The sequence below is a fragment of the Apodemus sylvaticus genome, chromosome 12 (assembly GCF_947179515.1).
Source record: "Apodemus sylvaticus chromosome 12, mApoSyl1.1, whole genome shotgun sequence".
NCBI lineage: Eukaryota > Metazoa > Chordata > Mammalia > Rodentia > Muridae > Apodemus > Apodemus sylvaticus.
Window position 1 is genome coordinate 94,317,433 of NC_067483.1, and position 19,038 is coordinate 94,336,470.

Here is a 19,038-nt window from a genome sequence, read left to right on the forward strand (position 1 = left end):
CTGTAAGCAGCCCTTTCTGAGATGGAATTCCCGCCTTTGCTTTCCAGCCCACACCCCCGTGCAGTTCTGAGTGACATATGCACATGGATGTCAGCCTCAGGTCTGGTCTCTCAGGGACAGTCTCCTATGTGCTTTGAGACGGGCTTTCTCTTTGGCCTAGAGCACCCTGAGCTGCCTGGGCTGGCTCCGCCAGTGGCCCCAGAGATCTGCCTGTCTCAGCTTCCCAAGTGCTGGGCTTACAAACACATGCTTCTGTACCCCCATTTAATCTGTTACCTGGGAAACCTGCTTTGCCTTCCTGAATTTGTTTCTTTACCTCTTTTAAGAATAGGATGTCTCTAGCTGAATTAAAGAGTTACCCGGAAGAGGAGATGGGATAATACAGAACACCTTCCTCACAATCAACTCCAGCTCTGGGGGTGACAGCATCCTCTTCTAGTCTCTGTGGGAACCAGGCATGCACGCCAGGCATGTAGACAAAAGCATTAAAAGACTCACACACATAAAAATAAATTTGAAAGCTGTGTAATACATTAAATTCCTTCATAAGACAGGTAGAACTGAGGGCTTTCTAATATAGTCATTGCCTTGTGGTTCTGAACCAATCACTGAATCTGTGTTTTTATTATTTTAGTTTCATAAGACATCATTTTCAATATATAGAAATTCAATTTTACCATCATTATTTTCTGCTTCTCTTACTGACTTTTATAAATTGGTAGGTAGGTAGATAGATAGATAGATAGATAGATAGATAGATAGATAGATAGATGTATAGATAGATACATAGATAATAAGATAAATGATAGACCCATCTATAGATAGATAGACATATTGCTATATTTGTACCCCCCAGAGGTGGTTTTTAACATTTATTCTTCAGAGAAAACACAGTCACAGGACAAAGACACAAAATAAAATCCATGAAAGTTTGAAAGATGTTGTAATAACCCACAAATTGATTCAAGACAAACTATCAGATTTTATTTGGCAGAACTAAATCAACTGCTTTCCTATGATTGCTTATGATCCTAAGGGAGGTTTCTGTAGCTTTGCAGAGATCTACATCTTTAAATTTTGAAAAGGTTTATTAATTTTACTTGTTTTGTTTATTACATTTAACTTGAATTTTGTGTATTTGTTGTACATGCAAATAGAATGATAATTTTTGCATTGTTTTTCTGATGAGTACATGTCTATAAAACCATTGCTGATTTTAAAATGTGTATTTAGAAACTAGCATTCTGAATTTTTTTCATATGGTTACAGAGGGATAGGGCATATCTAAGTATCAGATCTTGCATTTTTTTGTTCTTAGTAATGAAATGAAATTTTTCTTATAGCAGTTTATGAATTACTGCTATAAAACAGTTAAATTCCTCTGATGTATATAAACTCTAAAATAAAGTCAAGTCAATAATTTATTATAAAAACTTAAATTATTTAAATAAGATGACTTATAAGGCTTATATAAAGAATGAAATTCTATTTATTTTCTTTATTAAAAAAGTATTTATTTATGTATTTTATGTGAGTACACTGTCTCTCTCTTCAGACACACCAGAAGAGGGCATCAGATTGCATTACCGATGGTATGAGCCACCGTAGTGATTGCTGGGATTTGAACTCAGGACCTCTGGAAGAGCAGTCAGTGCTCTTAACCACTGAGTCATCTCTCTACCCCAATTCTATTCATTTTCATGATTCAATGTGGCATGCTTAATTTTTTTTTAATTCAATGATGCTATCCATCATGTTTTTCCTTTAGTGTGTGGCTGAGAGGGTCATGAAATGACAGACATGTGCCACAGGATATCTATGAATGCTCACAACACAAAGTCAAAAGCTAGTTAAACCATTGGGATGTGGTTTCACACTTAGTTTTGTAACACATTTATATGGTTTTTGTTTGTTTGTCTTTTCAGAATAAACCATTTTTTTTAACTCACAATCACAATACAATTAATTCAAGGAGGCCAAACACTTGCCCAGTAACCAACACTACAAGCCTCAGTAAACATCTATAGTTCGATCTCTTTCATGGCCATTCCAAAGCAATGGAGCTGTTAGAGATAAGGGTCCACACTTGTACTATTAATTATACAGAACCAATTTTACATCTCTTCAGCTTGAATTTCTTTGATTAGATTAAACCATTTGCAATCCTACACTGCCACAGCACCTCCTTGAAGCACTCACAGGGCTTGACATCTCTCTGGTTCTGAGCACACTCCAGGAATTGCTTGATCTCTAGAGAGCAAGGTCCTAAAGACTGCTGGTTCTGCAGCTGGGCTCCCGAGGCTCCTGGTCAGTGATGTCAGGCTTTGGAGGCTCAGCATTACCACCTGTGCTGAAGCCCCCAGTGATGGCATGACCCAGGGTGTGCACCACTGCAGAGCCCACAGCCACACAGAGCCCACAGACACACCGGCTGCAGTGGAAGCCATCTGGGCCATCAGGCCTGGCTGCCGGGGTGCAGCAGCAGGTGAGCCACTGCAGATGGTGCAACTGCTGCTGAAGGCTGAGCTGCAGATGTTCTTCTGGGAGCCAGGAAGTGCGACTTCTGCTTCCACACGGCATCCTAACTGCTTGTAGTCTCGGTGTTCAGTGAAGACAAACTGTCCATGTACATGGTTTTCAAGCATGTACTTTGTATATGACAAGAATTGTGTCATAATATCAAAGGTTGGACACACCTTGTCTATGTGAATGTCTGCTATGCTGGGCTGGTTATTGAGGATGGACAGCCACAAACTCAAGCTTGACTATGTTTATTCATGTTCATAATGAAGATTCATTGACTACCATGTACTGATTCATACAGATCAATGACATGGACCTAGAAAACTATCTGTTTTGAAACAGTCCAGTTCAATGGCCTGAATAGTCAACTTATTCCAAAAGCAGCCTGAGAAAGAAAATCTACTAGAAAAACTAATTTGTTATTGTTATTATTTGAGAACCTGGGGTGTCATATGGTTTAGAACAGACCCACTCTTTCTAGAAAGTTCTGCATGACTTTGAACTCCTGATCCTCCTACCTCCTACCTCCTACCTCCCAAGTACAAGGATAACAGCTGTGGACTCTTACACTCAGCTGGAAAAAGTAATTTGAACTGAGAATATAACATTTCTCTCAGTAAAGGTAAACACATTTGTATGTCACAGACACAATGTGAACAGCACTTTGCTAGAAAATTAAACTGAAAAAGAGCAAAATCCAAATGACAAGTAAATAAAAACAGAAACACAACTGTGCCCCCGTGACTTAAAAAAATCCACTTTTTTTCTGAAAGAAAAATACAAAGGTTGTGTAATTTCTGATAACATGACCATAAAAATAAACACATAAAAAAGTCTTAAAGACTTAACTCTTTAGCAATAAATCTCCATTTCTTGCTAGTTGCTGCTGTCTATTTTATGGTCATTGACTAAGCCACAAATACTGCAGCAGCATAAAGGCTTCATGTAGTAGAGACATCAATGAAAGAAATGTGTCCAATGATCCATAGGGAACGAGACCTTTTTGCAGGTAATGGGATTAGTGTGTTTGTATGTTTTTCTTTTTACTAAGACCAAATCCTCCTAAATGAATGGGCAGAGATACAATAGCAGTAAATGTGAAATTACCAGATACACATATTCACTAAAGAATATAAAATATTTGCACCATGCAGCATCTATCACACATATATCATGTTCCACGTCCTTTGTCCTTTGTGATTATAGGTGCCCAAGTGGGGCAGTCCTTAAATGGGTGAAGATTTGAGGATTTAAATGCCTATGTGGTGATGAGATGTTTATGTTTATTTGTAATATATAATTATATATTATATAAATATGGAGAATTAAAAATATCTATCATCACTTTAGTGTATGAACAAGGACATCTAATCACTTAAAACACAAAAATAAATGGATATAATGAATAAGTTGCTTTCCAAGAGGAATCAGGATAGGTATAGACACAATTAGAGGAATTGGGATGAGTATGAATGTGATTAGAGGAGCCTAAGTGAATCCAGAAATAAATACAGGAAGCAGAATAATCATGAGCACCATGAGGAGAACCATGATAAGTATGAACATAAGTAGAAGAAGCAGGATGTAAATAAATGATTCGAGGAATGAGGGTTGGTGTGGTCATGATTAAAGGAATCAGGATGAGTATGATATGATTAGAGGAACTAGAGGGTGTATAGACATAGTTAGAGGACTCAGGATGGTTATGAGCATGTTCAGAGGAACTGGGATGGGTGTGCACACAGTTAGAGGACTCAAGATGGGTGTGAGCATGGTTAGAGGATTCAGGACCAATGTAAGCATGGTTAGAGCATTCAGGATGGGTGTGAGCATGGTTAGAGGACTCAGTATGGGTGTGAGCATGATTAGAGGACTCAGGATGGGTGTGAGCATGGTTAGAGGACTCATGATGGGTGTGACCATGGTTAGAGGAACCAGAATGTGTCTGAGCATGGTTAGAGCACTCAGGATAGGTGTGAGCATGATTAGAGGACTCAGGGTGGGTGTGAGCATGATTAGAGGACTTAGGATGGGTGTGAGCATGGTTAGAGGAACCAGGATGAGCATGAAGATGCTGCTTCTAGTCTGACTATATCACAGGGGCTTCCCAGTACATCCTCGCAGGTTAAAGACCCTCATCTGTCTTTCAGAAGCCCTTCATCTCTTATAAACCGTCCAATGGGATGTGAGTAAATATGGCCACTGAAGAAAAACACTAAAAACCTGTGACGCCTTGAAGCAAGCACAGGAATTTCAACATTGAAACCAGAAGAGGGCAAGGGTTTGAGAGAGGTCAGTCAACACAATGGGTTGCTGGTTTGAAAGGAGAGACATACATAGGATACTGCAGAGGGGTTTGATGAGACAACGGTTCAGACCTGGTGATGAGAGGTGATGGACCTGTCTGCCTGTGCAATTTAGTTAAAGAAGCCAGGTACATAATGGGCTGGGCTGAGTGTTGAACATGCAAAATGAAACTGTGCTTTTGGAGTTCCAAAAGGGATTTAATTATGGTAATGAGTTAAAGTGGACTCTTTCCCTTCTTGTCTGGGAGAAGTGAGGCTTACAATAACAGGATGAGATCAATAAGTCAGAAAGAGAAAGGGGGAGCCAATGAAGATGAAGGAGGGAGGAGAAAAGGAATGGCTAAGAGGTCAAGGCCATAGAGTTGTCTGGAGGCGGTGGATTGTTAAGCACACAGATAGGTTTGAAGAGAAGAACCCCAAGACAAGAGTGTGCAAGGGTATGATGCTCGGAGATAGAGGGTGTGGGGTTGAAAGGACAGTGGTGAGTGGGGTAGGGGGGGGGCGGGGGAGAGGCTTGACTGAGAGGCAGTGAAAGCCACATGAAACCAATGCCAGACACTTCCAAGAGTTAGGTTGTTTCTTGGTTTTCTCTAAAAGCCCAAGGCTTGGGTTTGGGTCATTGGGCAGCAAAGGCACACACACCTTACCAGATGAAGAGACCGGTGAGGGAGCAGGAGCTCTCGGGTTTCTATAACCCACTATGGGTCCACGAGGACTTTAGTGGAAGAGAGACCAGAAGCAGTCCATAGCACGGGGACTCTCTGGGATAGATCGGAGGGCAGAGAAATTTGGAGTACTGTGGAGTCATGGCGCAGAACTGAGGAATTCTAAGGCTATGAAACAGCTGTAAAGAAAAACTCAAATAGTCCACCATGGGACCCTAGAGTCAAAGACTGGTCAAGGTGAAGGTCGTGGGCACTGAGGCCTGTGACTGGGTGCGGGTTTTGAGGAGAAGTCAAAGAAGGGTGAAGAACACATGAGTATACAAGAGTCTGGCGGAAGCTCAGAGATGGAGGGACTCAGGTTCCTGTCTGTGAGGCCAGCGGAGTGGTTGCTTCCACCCACAGGCTTTGGCCATGGTGGCCAGCTAAAGCCAGAAATAAAAACCTGTGAGCGTCAAACAGTCGGTTGCTTGGGGTGTGTTTAGCTCTCCGATGTGACTCTGTTTTCCCTGCTCTCTCCTTTGACATTCCTAGCTACCCTCCTTGACCCACCTTCTCCCTTGTTGTCACTGATGCTGGGTTTACCTCCACTGTGCTAGCAGCTCAGAGAGCTTCCTGCTATCCCTTCTCTGGTGTGTCCCAAGCCCTCGCTCGGAAGAGTCATCTAGACAATGCTTGTTGGAGGCGTGTGTACAGAGCAGAGTTCAATCCTTTTTCATTGTTCTCCATGCTGGAATGGCTTGTGTACTCATTTCCAGTTTTCCTGTAGCAGATTTTTCATTTGGAAACTTCTGTTTTTCACTCATAAGTTCCCATTGGTTCTCTGTCACTGCTCTAGAGAAGTCTGTTCTTTTAGGAAAACCCCGAGTTGCCCTTCTATAATGCCTGGGAAGATTCCTTAGAACAACTCTGTCACTTTAATTAATTTACAAATGTTAAGTTTTGTTTTGAATTGTAGTTGGATATATTTGACACAAATAGTCTGATTAGGGCCATGACTTAATATGCCCATGCGACAATGGAGTTGATGTGTGCTGGAGAATACATATTATACCAATGTTTGCAGATGCTTTCACTGAGGGAGGGATGATAAATCTTGTCAACAAATCCTCCTTGGGCTGGCAAGATGGCTGTCTTAGTCAGGGTTTCTATTCCTGCACAAACATCATGACCAAGATGCAAGTTGGGGAGGAAAGGGTTTATTCAGCTTACACGTCCACAATGCTGTTGATCACCAAAGGAAGTCAGGACTGGAACTCAAGCAGGCCAGGAAGCAGGAGCTGATGCAGAGGCCATGGAGGGATGTTTCTTACTGGCTTGCTTCCCCTGGCTTGCTCAGCTTGCTTTTTTTTTTTTTCTATATTCTTAGTTTCCATTCCGAATGCTTTCCCCTTTCCCAGTTCCCCCCACCCTATCAGTCTCATAAGCCCTCTTCCCTCTGCCCATTTCCCAATCACCCCTCTCCCATTTCTCTATCCTGATACTCCCCTACAATGCTGGATCAAGTCTTTTCAGAACCAGGGCCCTCTCCTTCCTTCTTCTTGGGAATCATTTGATATGCTAATTGTGTCTTGAGAATTCAGAGCTTCTGGGCTAATTAATATCTACTTATCAGTGATTGCATTCCATGTGTATTCTTTTGTGATTGGGTTACCTCACTTAGGATGATATTTTCCAGTTCCTGGCGGTTCCTCAGAAAACTGGACATGACACTTCCGGAGGATCCTGCTATACCTCTCCTGGGCATATACCCAGAGGATTCCCCGGCATGCAATAAGAACACATGCTCCACTATGTTCATAGCAGTCTTATTTATAATAGCCAGAAGCTGGAAAGAACCCAGATATCCCTCAATGGAGGAATAGATACAGAAAATTTGGTATATTTACACAATGGAATCAGCTTGCTTTCTTATAGAACCCAAGACTACCAGTCCAGGGATGGTACCACCCACAAGGGTCCCCCCCCCCCAGTCCAGGGATGGCCCCACCCACAAGAGTCCCTCCCCCCCAGTCCAGGGATGGCCCCACCCACAAGGGTCCCTCCCCCCCAGTCCAGGGATGGTACCACCCACAAGGGTCCCTCCCCCCCAGTCCAGGGATGGTACCACCCACAAGGGTCCCTCCCCCCCCAGTCCAGGGATGGTACCACCCACAAGGGTCCCTCCCCCCCAGTCCAGGGATGGTACCACCCACAAGGGTCCCTCCCCCCTTGATCACTAATTGAGAAAATGCCTCACAGCTGGATCTCATGGAGGCACTTCCCCAACTGAAACGCCTTTCTCTGTGATAACTCCAGCCTGTGTCAAGTTGAGACACAAAACCAGCCAGTACAATGGCCTAGCAGGTAAGGTGCTTGCCACCAAGCCTGATGACCTGAGTTCGATCCCAGGAACCCACGTGGTGAAAGGAGAGAAGCACTTTCCATGAGTTGTTGCCTGCGTTTGCCCTATGGCACAAATGCTCCTCCCCCTAATAAATAAATGCAAAAAAAGATCAAAGAGAAATAAAGAAATATATAGTAAAAGCTGATGATCTCCACACTCCACTGGAAAAGCCATCACTTTGTATACATGAATGCAAGACTGCTTAGCGTACACACATAGGGAAAGCACAGGCAGGTCATTACAGGGTTAACACTGAGTCTGTGAGCAGCTAAAGTGCATGCCACTTTTGAGAATAAAAATTGTGTGTACCTTATTAAAAACCCGCCTGACAGGGTCAGCAGCCCCGTCACAGAGTACCTACCAAGAACAATTTCAATTTTAATAGGTTTTACTATGTATTTCATAAGCATGCCCATTGAAATTGAGTCATCAAAGCCTCCCAGCTCCTCCAAGACAGATTTTAGCCGGAGAGCTTGGAGTAATTATCCAAGTGCATGTTAGCCTGTGTAGCCATTTCAGTCTCGTTCATCATTTCAAACAGCTACAGACTCTGCCTGCTAATTTCTTCCGATGGATTAGCCGTTCTCACTTGTCTATCTCTCTCTTTTTTTTCCTGGGGGGTGAAATATTGCCTTCCTCCCACGTTTTAATAAGCCGAGCAGGCACGCGCCACTGCACAGCGCTTCACTGCTATTTCTTATAGCTTAGAGAATGATGTTCTGGGGGAAGAGATGCAAAGGTGAGAACTTAGGCGTTGCTTCCCGCAGCCTACAATCAGCTGCATTGCTGCATTGAAACACTGGCTACAAGAGCGGTACTGGGCTGCTCTGGCCTATTTGCTTCCCGTCCAGAATTTGCCATTCTTCCTGCATTGCTTCTGTGTCCTGCGGGGGGTGGGGGTGGGGGGCTCGGATCTTTATTTCCCTCCCCCTGAATCCCACCTCTGCTCTGCCCGTATCTGTGCCTCCCCCACACCTCCAAGGAGCCTCGGTTCACAGGGCTTTCGTTTCAACACGGAACTTCCTCAGTGTCTCACTGTAATGACCCTGTTTAAGCCTTTTAATTTGGGAGTTCAATAATTTCTTTATTCTCTGACCTCCCAGTAAGAACACACACCATCACATGCACATGCTGGGATCACTCTCCTTAGGCAGGTGGTGTAAAAGGGGATCCCAGCAGGGGAAAAAAAACCCCACAGTTTGCGTTCTATCTCTGTGTTTTAGAAGCTCGTGACCTCTTTGGGTCTCTGTTCTTCTCAGTTTTCTCAGGATAAGCGTTCCTTTACAAAACATTAGGCTGTAGTGGGAAATTATCAAGGGATAGCTAGGAGGGCAGCTCTGTGGTGGGGGCTCCGTAGGGAGCTTGAGGTCCTGGGGTTGATTCCTAGGGCGGGGCGGGGATGGCGAATCATGCACTCATCCTACAGTAGAGACCTCCGCACGTGAATCGCACCATGCGTCTTTTGTCCTTGGTAATTGAACAGATGGGATTTCTACCCTGCTTGCCCTTGCAATTGATGTCCATTAGCACTCTGATAGCTTTATGGTGGATTTTACAGAAGTGGCTGGAATGAAGGCAGGGGCTTGGAGGCTCGCTCTCTCCACGCACCTCTAGCATTCACAGCCATCTCCATCCTCTTTGATGGTGCCTCCTGACACCTTCCTGTGACTCGGCTTTGTGTCTTGATACTAGTTTGAACGACATGGATTGGAAAAAGTAAACTGACCCTGGTATCTAGAGTTGCTTAGCAGATGGCTGTTCCCCAGATAAAAATCTTAAAACAAGAGCAAAGGTAGATTTTCTAGACTTTAGAGAGAAAAAAAAAGCCATTACCTCTACTTGACAATTTAAGGAAAAACTCCCTTGACTCAGCTCCAGAGTTATAACATATTTCCTGATAAGTCAGAGATGGATAGCTTTTATGCAGATCGGGAGAACTTGTAAAAGACAGTAACTGGTAATTCATATCAAGAGTCGCGGCTCTCGGGTCCTTCTCGCGATAGGTTTTGGAGATGTGCTATGATTTGGAATTATGTTCGGAAGAGCACCGTCTAGGAGCAGAAACTTGAAACTGGTGGATATTTCTTTTCTTTTCTTTCAGACATGTCAAGCTTCCATACTCTTCATTTACCCATAAATTATGTAGGTGGATAAAATCCCCATCATTAGAGAATGACCTTGGTGTTAGGACGCATTGATATTATGGGTGATGTTCTTTGAATTTTTGCAAATTTTCGACATTAGTTATGGTTCAGCGCCAGTATCAAGATCATTAGTATTGAGTCAAGTACTTCCGTGCTCACCAGGTACTAATTAAAATGATGTGTCTGACTATTTATGTATATTTCATCCCATGAGACAAGACATACATATAAAATATATATTTCATCTTCAGTTTTTCTTCCTTCTGGATTATTCTGTCTTTATTTTTGCTTTTGGCCTTAGCCATTTAACGCTGGAAAAGAAAAGGCACAATCCTGGAACCCTGCCAGAGAAGAGTCCTGCCTCCTGCTGCTGCTCTGTGCGACCCTTTAAGGAAAACCCCCATCTTGTGAGCAAACCATCTTAAAGCAGCAGTCTCACTGCCCTCCGTTCCCTTCAGGGTTGAGGCCTTCATGCAAACTAAGCACACACTCTGCCGGGCTTCATTCTTGCTTATTGCCTTATGTGAAGAAAGAAAATCGACTGTCTAAACGTCTCTTCTCAAAACAGCAGTAGCTTTGTTTATTCTACAGAGCCTGGATTCTGCAGTGGAGAAGGATGCTTGGTAAATGCACATCCATTTATGCATAAATGCATATTGTGGCTGTGCCCAAGAGATAACGCTTGTGAAAGTCAACTAGAAAATTACTTGCACAGTATCAAGTCTCTGTCAAGTAGCGTGTATACCATTTATCATCATCATCAACATCACCCTCCTCCTCCTCATGGAGACAGGCTTTCTCTATGTAGGCCTGTCTGTCTTGGAACTCGTTCTGTGGACCAGGCTCACCTCGAACTCAGAGATCTGCCTGTCTCTGCCTTCTGAATGCTTGGATTAAAGGTGTGCAGCACCACTGCTTGGCTCATGTTACATGTATTTTGAGGTGTTATTATTTTTTTTTAAGAAATACTTTTAATCTTTTTCTTATGCATGTGGGTATGCACATATGTAAGTGTGTGAGTGTGAACACATGACACAGCATGTGTGGAGGTCAGAGGACAATGTGCAGCAGTTGGTTCTCTTCTACTGTATGGACCCCAGGGACTGAACTCAGGTCACTATTCTTGGTGTGAAGCTCCTTCACCGACCAGACTCGGTTGTCCTAAACTCTGTGATTTCTAAAGCAAATTTATCCTCTCTCTAATTATTTCTCTATCTCTGTCATTGTCATCCATAATTCAGGTGGCTTCTGACTCTGAGGATGCTTGATAAGCAGGAGGGAAAGGGGCGCCCTTTTGAGAGGAGAAATTAATTTTGGAAGGATGCTACTCGTGCATATTCCCTGAAAGGTTAAGTAAATGAGTTCTGTTAGCTCGAGAACTCAGAAGCTCATGGTTAAGTGCTGCCATGCTTCCCTGGCAAATGCTTAACACTAGACAGAGAACCCAAGTCCCCGCAAATGACCAGTCGTAAAGAAAACAGCTAGCCGATGCGGCATGATGCCTTTCATCCCAGCACTTGGAAGGCAAAGACAGATCTCTGTGAGTCTGAGGCCAGCCTGGTTCACATAGTGAGTTCTAGGACAGTAAGGGCTACTCGAACAGTGACGACTACATAGTGAGACCCTGTCTCAACAAAACATAACAAAAAGAAAGAAAGAAAGAAAGAAAGAAAGAAAGAAAGAAAGAAAAGAAAAGAAAAGAAAAAGAAAGAAAAGAAAAGAAAAAGAACATGAATGGCTTGCTAATTATTCTTCCCCAATTAAGACATCATGCTTTGTCTTTTAGATATGTCTTATGATAAAGAAGGAGCTAGGCGTGTTATAGGGAGGACTAATAAGAAAGATTTTTAAACGTTAGTTCATCACTGACCATGGAAGAACAGAACCTCAGGATTTGCATGTCTTCTGCTAGTTTATGGGTTAATATGTTCGTGGACTTTTAACAGCTTTGTTCATTTGCACGCAGCTGGTGGTTTCTTTATTCACGTGTTGTCGTCTTACCTTTCCATAAGGGTCTAGAAGAAAGCAGCGCGCGCTGGAGAAGCTGTCCGAGTTGCTCTTGCTACCTCAGCAGGCACTGCCATCCTTGTGGCTTTCAGGACTGTGAACAAGATTTCCCTGAGACTAACCTGTCCTGAGACCAAAAAGAACAGTCTTTAAGATCCTGACTTTCCTAAACGACAACAATCTGAATTTTCTTTTAAGACAGGATTTCACTGCATACCCCAGGTTAGCTCCAAACTCAGCAGCACACAGCCCATGCTGTCTTTGAACGAGAAATGCTCTCACCTGTGCTTTTCAAGTGCTGAGAATGTGGGCATGTGCCACCATGCGTTTAAACTTCTGCATTCTAGCCACTGTAAAGCCCATCTCATTGATGTCAGGACTACGGAGGTCCTTTCCGTCCTCCTGGCACGAGAACCAAGCAGTCAGATGATGGATGGTGACACTTATTAAAAACTTTAATGTGATTTTCTTTTTTAAAGATTTATTTTATCATTTTAAGTGCATGCATGCACATGCTTGTATGTGTGTAACTATGTGTGTGTGTGTGTTCATGTATGCATGCACACATGCATGTGTACTGAGTACAGATGCTATTAGATTCCTCTGGAGCATAGGCAGGTATGAGTCTCTTGATGTGAGTGTTGGAAATCAAGTGTATGTCCTCTAGAAAAATAGTAAACACTCTTAAAAGCAGATCCTTCCCTTTTTGCCCCTAATATTATTTTCAAAGAAGCTCAATAAGGGCTCAACTCAACTTGTGTTTTTAGAACTTTGATATTGCATACCTGCTAGACAGAGGCATGGGAAGCCAGCTTTCTTCCCTTCCCCCTTTTTTGCTTTTTCTTGATGCTGTAAAACACATCCTGCTGTCTCTCTGGTAGCAGGTGAATTTTATAATAATACTTGTTGACATAAAGCTGCAGCAATTTCTACCAAAGATTGGGTCCAGAGACCGAATCACAAAGACCTTTAAGGATTAAATTCCCATAAGAATTAAAATTATAGCTGTGTCTGAAGACTGAACTGCAAGGTAAGATTGGGTACTGGCTGGTTTTGTGTGTCAACTTGACACAAACTGGTATTATCACAGAGAAAGGAGTCTCCCATGAGGAAATGCCTCCATGAGATCTAGCTGTAAGGCATTTTCTCAATTAGTGATCAAGGGTGGGAGGGCCTGGCCCATTGTGGGTGGTGTCATCCCTGGGCTGGTAGTCCAGGATTCTCTAAGAAAGCAAGCTGAGCAAGCCAGGGGAAGCAAGCCAGTAAGTAACATCCCTCCATGGCCTCTGCATCAGCTCCTGCTTCCTCTCCTGTGTGAGGTGAGTCCCGACCTCTTTTGGTGATAAACAGCAGTGTGGAAGTGTAAACTGAATCAACCTTTTCCTCCCCAACTTGCTTCTTGGTCATGATGTTTTGTGCAGGAATAGAAACCCTGACCAAGACAGATTGGGTACATGTTATTTCCCTGTGAATAAATATTTAACTCCAGCCACAGCATTGGTGATAAACACATTCATGGAAACAACGGAATGAACCACCGACAATTTATTTTGTCAAATGAAGCTCTTGGACATCACTGTAAAGTCACATCATACTGTACTTCTGTGTGGGGATATCAGCCCTACTCGTCTACAAGATAGCAAACGTTTCATGATGAATGAAACTATTCCTGAGCCAGTGTGAACATTAATTTCTTTTCTCTGGCTATGGCAAAATATCTAGTGAAGGAAATTTAAGGAAAGACTCATTTTGGATCTTGGTTTGAGAGTGCATGCTGGGAAAGGAATGGCGTTGAGAGGTGGTCCCTGTATCTGTGTTCAGGAGGGAGAGGGAAGGAGGGAGGAAGGGAGGGAAAGGAAGAGAGAGGGAGGGAGGGACAGAGGGAAGGAGAGAGAGGGAGAGGGAGAGGGAGGGGGAGGGGGAGAGGGGGAGAGAGAGAGAGAGAGAGAGAGAGAGAGAGAGAGAGAGAGAGCACGCTATTGTATAACTTTCTTCTTCTCTGTATGCAGTCCAGAACGAGACCCTCCAGCCAGCAAGCAGTGTGTCCCACATTGAGGGCAGTTCTTCTCAAAGTAGCTGATCTAGAAACTCCCTCTTAAGCACATCTAGAGGTATCTTGCCTAGGTGACTCTAGAGCCTTTCTAGTTAGTTGACTGTCAATATCTCAGGGTATTGTCAGCTTTTGTGAATATCAGGCAGAAAAATGACCGAAAAGATTTTGTCCATGTCAGTGAAGACTCCAGCTATAGAATGTTGCTTCTATTTGGTTACTTTTTGAGATGCGGCATCTATAACAGGGACACTGACAGGAAGTATGTGCTGAAGTGCTTCAGTCACTGTTGCTAGAGCATAAACAGTCTCAAGACATCATAACTCAGGAGCAACAGATACTTTATTGTAATGGTGTGATTTCACACAGGCTGAGAAATCCCAGGTCGTGGCTCAGTTCTGGTCTTTATCTTATTGGCAAAAGTCTTCAGCCAGTGCATGGTGGGAAGGCTGGGAATGGACCCATTTGTGTGCCTGCTGACTTGATGGGGCACCTGGGAGGTCGGATAAGCTGAGAAGTCACTAAGTCACCCCCTGAGCTCTCTAGTATGAGAATCCAGTCAGAGAGGCCTGCTGGATTCTCCCACAACCAGAATCATCAGAAAACCAAGAGAATCTAAGCCATCTTTCTGAGCCAGTGTTGGAAGTCTTACAGTTTCCGCTCATCTATATGTTATGAGCAAATTCTAAGTTCTAGAAAAGGGAATTTGACCTACCTCTGGATAAGAAAGTGAAAAAGGAACTCACTACCATCTAAAGAAAAATCTCCATAAATATGGAAAAGAAATACCAAAGACTCTGAAAGATCGTCACTCTGCAGGTCCGCATGGGGGAGAAAGAGTTGGTAATAAGCTTACTACCCCAAGTTGACTTATAATGGGGGACAGAATGGCAGCTGATTCTGTGCTAAGGCTCTAGTCACTAAATGTGTAGAAAGGAAGAACAGCCCACTCTTTCCTGGAACATATCCTGAACAGGAGACAGCATCGGCCACCTAAGATCCTGAGGCAAGGTATGTAGAGAGTTTTCCGTGATGCCGCTGACATCATTAAATCCCTGTGTGTGACTGAAAGTGATCCAATCAAGAGGCTCGTTCAGTGATGCTTTCATATAAAAGTAGTCTATTCTATGGCATAAACATCTCCAGATATTTGTACAAAGAAGATGAGAATCATGGCCCTTGCGGATAAAGTATTCTAAGGGTTAAATTAATAGCAGAAATGATCTAATCCTCGCTTAAAATATGCTCTGTCATAGAGGGGGAAAAGAAGGAAAATGACGGGTATTCACATGATTGACAGCCTTTCCAAATAGAAGTGTTGCTATAATTAAGCAATAATGTATGAGCGAGTGTGCGTTGTGACAAATTGGAAGCTTGGCTGATTAGATTGAGCATATAAGCTGTCAGTATAATTATCATATTTTAATCATTTTTTTCTCCATTTTTTTTTTACAACAGCATTGTCTTCAGCCTCATTTGGTGCTTATTAGATTGATGTTCTTGGAGGAATCGTACAACGTAAAACATGTCCTCACACAGGGTGAACTTTAGATAAGGTTGCAGCTATGTCTATAAACATTTGTAACAGTCGCTGGTGTGTCTTCTACGCGCTTCTCCTATCTCGTCTCTTGGATTGAAGCAAAGTTTCTCATTCTTGATGAGAATGAGTAAACCTGGGCATGTGCCTCCCACGTGGACTGCTGGTTTTCAATAAAACACATCGAAGGCTTATTAAAAAGATTGTTAGAATGTCATTTATGGGTCTGGTCCTCCTTGGGCACAAATGTTGAGTTTGCTAGCCACACAGGAAGGGAGTTTGGGGGCCGGACCACTTGTGCAACCACAGAGGAGGCAATGCTAAAGAAAGGGTGTGATAATCTTGGGTTCCTGAATTTAAATATACAACCTGTGCATAAATCAGCCATGTGTTTCCAAGAAGAAGGCTGGGCTGGACTTTAAAGAGTCTTGAGTATTAATTTTCATCCCTCTGCCTTAGATCAGAATTCTAGTTGGGATGGCCCCAGCCCTTCATTCCTCAACCAGAAAAGAAAGCCCTCATCAGGTCTTTAGGTCAACATGTTGTCTTCCTGAGACAGAGGAACTAGACTGTTATAAAATATAGACTTTGGAGTGTGGAAGGATACACACACCTAGAAGCTGGAATTGTCTCCATTTCTAACTTATAAACTGCCTCAGTACTGAGACTACAGCTCAGCAGTACAGCACAGAGCTACATCCTGGAGGTCATAAGTTCGATTCCCAGCACTGAAGAAACAAGCCAACCCATCAACTTCAGCGGAGGTGTCAGCTCAACTGGTAGCACATGTTGCATGTTTTGCAAACCCAATGACCTGGTTTCATCCCTTAGAATAGGTATCAAAACAGAGCTGGCATGGTGGACATACCTGTGTACCACAAACCTGGGAAAGCAGATCCTTAGAGCTTACTGGCCAACCTGTCTATCCTACTCGGTCAGTTCTTGGCCAATTAGAGACCCCCACCTCAAAGTGGGGTAATGCTCTGACAAACAATGCCAGAGGTTGACCCCTGGCTTCCATACACAGGTATGTGCATGTTCCTGCACCCCTGCATCTGCCCACGCAAGAACATACACAAACACACCCATATAGTAAATAAATGAACACTGCTGCTTTATGCCCCGGACCACGTGACCCAACCTTACTTGCCCTTAGGGGTTGGGGGTGATATGTCATGAAATCAGTGGCTCAGACTCACTCCTGAGAACGTCGTCGCTGCAAGCTTTTTTATTAATCCTTTCAGACACCCTTTATATCTACCCATCTCCCACTGGTCCCAAGCAAGCGTGTCTTGCAAGTGTCAGTTCCGGACTGGCTGGCATCGTCTGGCTCACCAAGCTTTAGGTTCTCAGGCCGTCTTCAATTAGGCAATCATGCAGAAGTTGATTCCGCAGCTGCGTGGTCCCGATGTTTATGCAGAGGCAGCCATTGCTTTGTCAGTGAGGCCTGCTGTTAATCCTTCAGAGGTTCACACGAAGTCATGTGATTAACCTGCAGGGTGTAGCTCCAGCTGACCACCGGGCTCTAGTCCTCTCTGGGGATCACATGGCATCCCGGTTGTGATACAGGGCCACTCTCGGAGTTATTGTATGTACCTGTAGACTGAGAGTGGTGCCTCTTGCCCACTTAGCTCCTAACTCACTTCCTAAAGTTTGAGTACAGACTCTCTGAGTCACTTTGCACCTCCTCCACGTAGAATGAAATACTGCATTGACCTTTTTAATTCCCTGGACTTTTTACAATCTTAGAGATTCGGCATAACAGCAGGACTTTAATCTTCCTCGTGCATGTAAGAGACAAAATAAGGCCAAGGGAGGAGTGACCTCCTTCAGAGTGTCCTGCCGCCGTAGCTTTGTCAACCTGCCCGCCCCTGCGTACGTTTCATTCAAGGCACAGACAGCTGCTCTGCCCGGGCCACGTTTTTAAACATACCACAGTGTTTATATTCTATACTATGGTTCTCCTCGAAGGATGCAGTATTGATTGATTCCAAATGGCACTTACTTAAAGGTTTCGAAGTCTTTAGTTTTTCCAGTGTGCCTTTGCAGTTTCTGTGATTCCAGCCTTTAGCTCCAGGAGGCATGGAGCCGCAGCAGTCTGTTTACACGAACATCCGAGGCGGGCGCCGGGTTCTTGAAATCTAATGAAGTGGTTAGCCAATTCCTTGCGGCTTTGGCAGAGCCCGATCATTTAGCCAAGTGTCACTGTACGCGTTTTTGAGTTTGAGGTCTCAGATGTTGTGTGGTTTGGTTGATGGATGAGATGGCCTGGAGAAAAGGCAGAAAGGGGGAGAACAAAGAGCAATGTTCCTCACGTGGCCCAGAGTGACAGCGCACATCAGCGGCTCACCTCCCCTGCCCATACCGCATTGTGAGCAGGGAGACTGATGAAGAATCCTATCAGGTCTGAGCTGTTCGGGTGTCATTCTGATCAGTCCTCCCAGGATTCCCCAGAGCATCTGGAGTGGTCCACAGCTAACGCGGGCAGCTCCTGCCCAGGCTCCCGTCCTTTCCAGGTTCTGGGCTGGCGACTGTCACATTTGTGGTGGGATTTTGCACCTCTTAGTTTTCTAGGTGACCACCTTTCACAGTGTCTCAGGCTGGGGAAATGGCTCAGTCCATAAATTCCTTGCCTTATAAACACGATGAGCCTGTTAAAGCCCCGAAACCCACATTACAACAATGTGGCACATGGTGGTAATTCAAGCACCGGGGAAGCAGAGAGCCTGGGTCTCAGTGGCCAGGTAGCACGGCTGTGTCCCAGGCCAAGGAGACAACGCACCGTTTCAGGAATGACATCTGAGGTTATTCTCTGACCTCTACACACATCCACATAAAATAGAATGAATAAATGTTTGAAAAAAAAGGATGCTGGCTAAAGAGGCGGCTCAGGAGGGGAAGTGTAGAAGTTGAAGGACACGAGCTCCATCTCCAGAAACCGTGTGAGGCAGAGTGCAGTAACATCCTGCAGTTCCAGGGTTCTCACCGAGGGGTGCGAGGCCGACAGGGCACTCCCGGAAGCCAGCTAGCCTAGCTTACACAGTGGCAAGAGATCCCCACCTCAGGCCGGTTAAAAGACAAAGAACTACACCCAACATTGTCCTCTGACCTCAGCATGTGTGATGTGGTACAGACACACCATTCCTGCATGTGCACAGACAGACAGACAGCCCCGCGCGCGCGCACACACACACACACACACACACAGAGTGTATCTCACAGTAGCTTGCAAGGCCATAGTTAGCCTCTGAAATTCGACGTACAAAAAATTAAAAGCAGTGTGTAATGAAGAGGTTTTATCATTTATTTGAGTGTTTGAAATTAAAACTATTGATGCATAAAATAGCCTCTATAGAAAAAGACAGACTTTCTGAAAAATCCTTAATTCAATTACATCTACCAGATATAATGTAAGGCCATAGA

At 44.0% G+C, this 19,038-nt stretch overlaps 1 pseudogene; it reads right to left on the reverse strand.

The window, feature by feature from the left end:
- Window positions 1-2,143: 2,143 nt before the first annotated feature.
- Window positions 2,144-19,038, reverse strand: part of LOC127697102 (coiled-coil-helix-coiled-coil-helix domain-containing protein 2-like) — a 95,496-nt pseudogene continuing 78,601 nt past the window's right edge.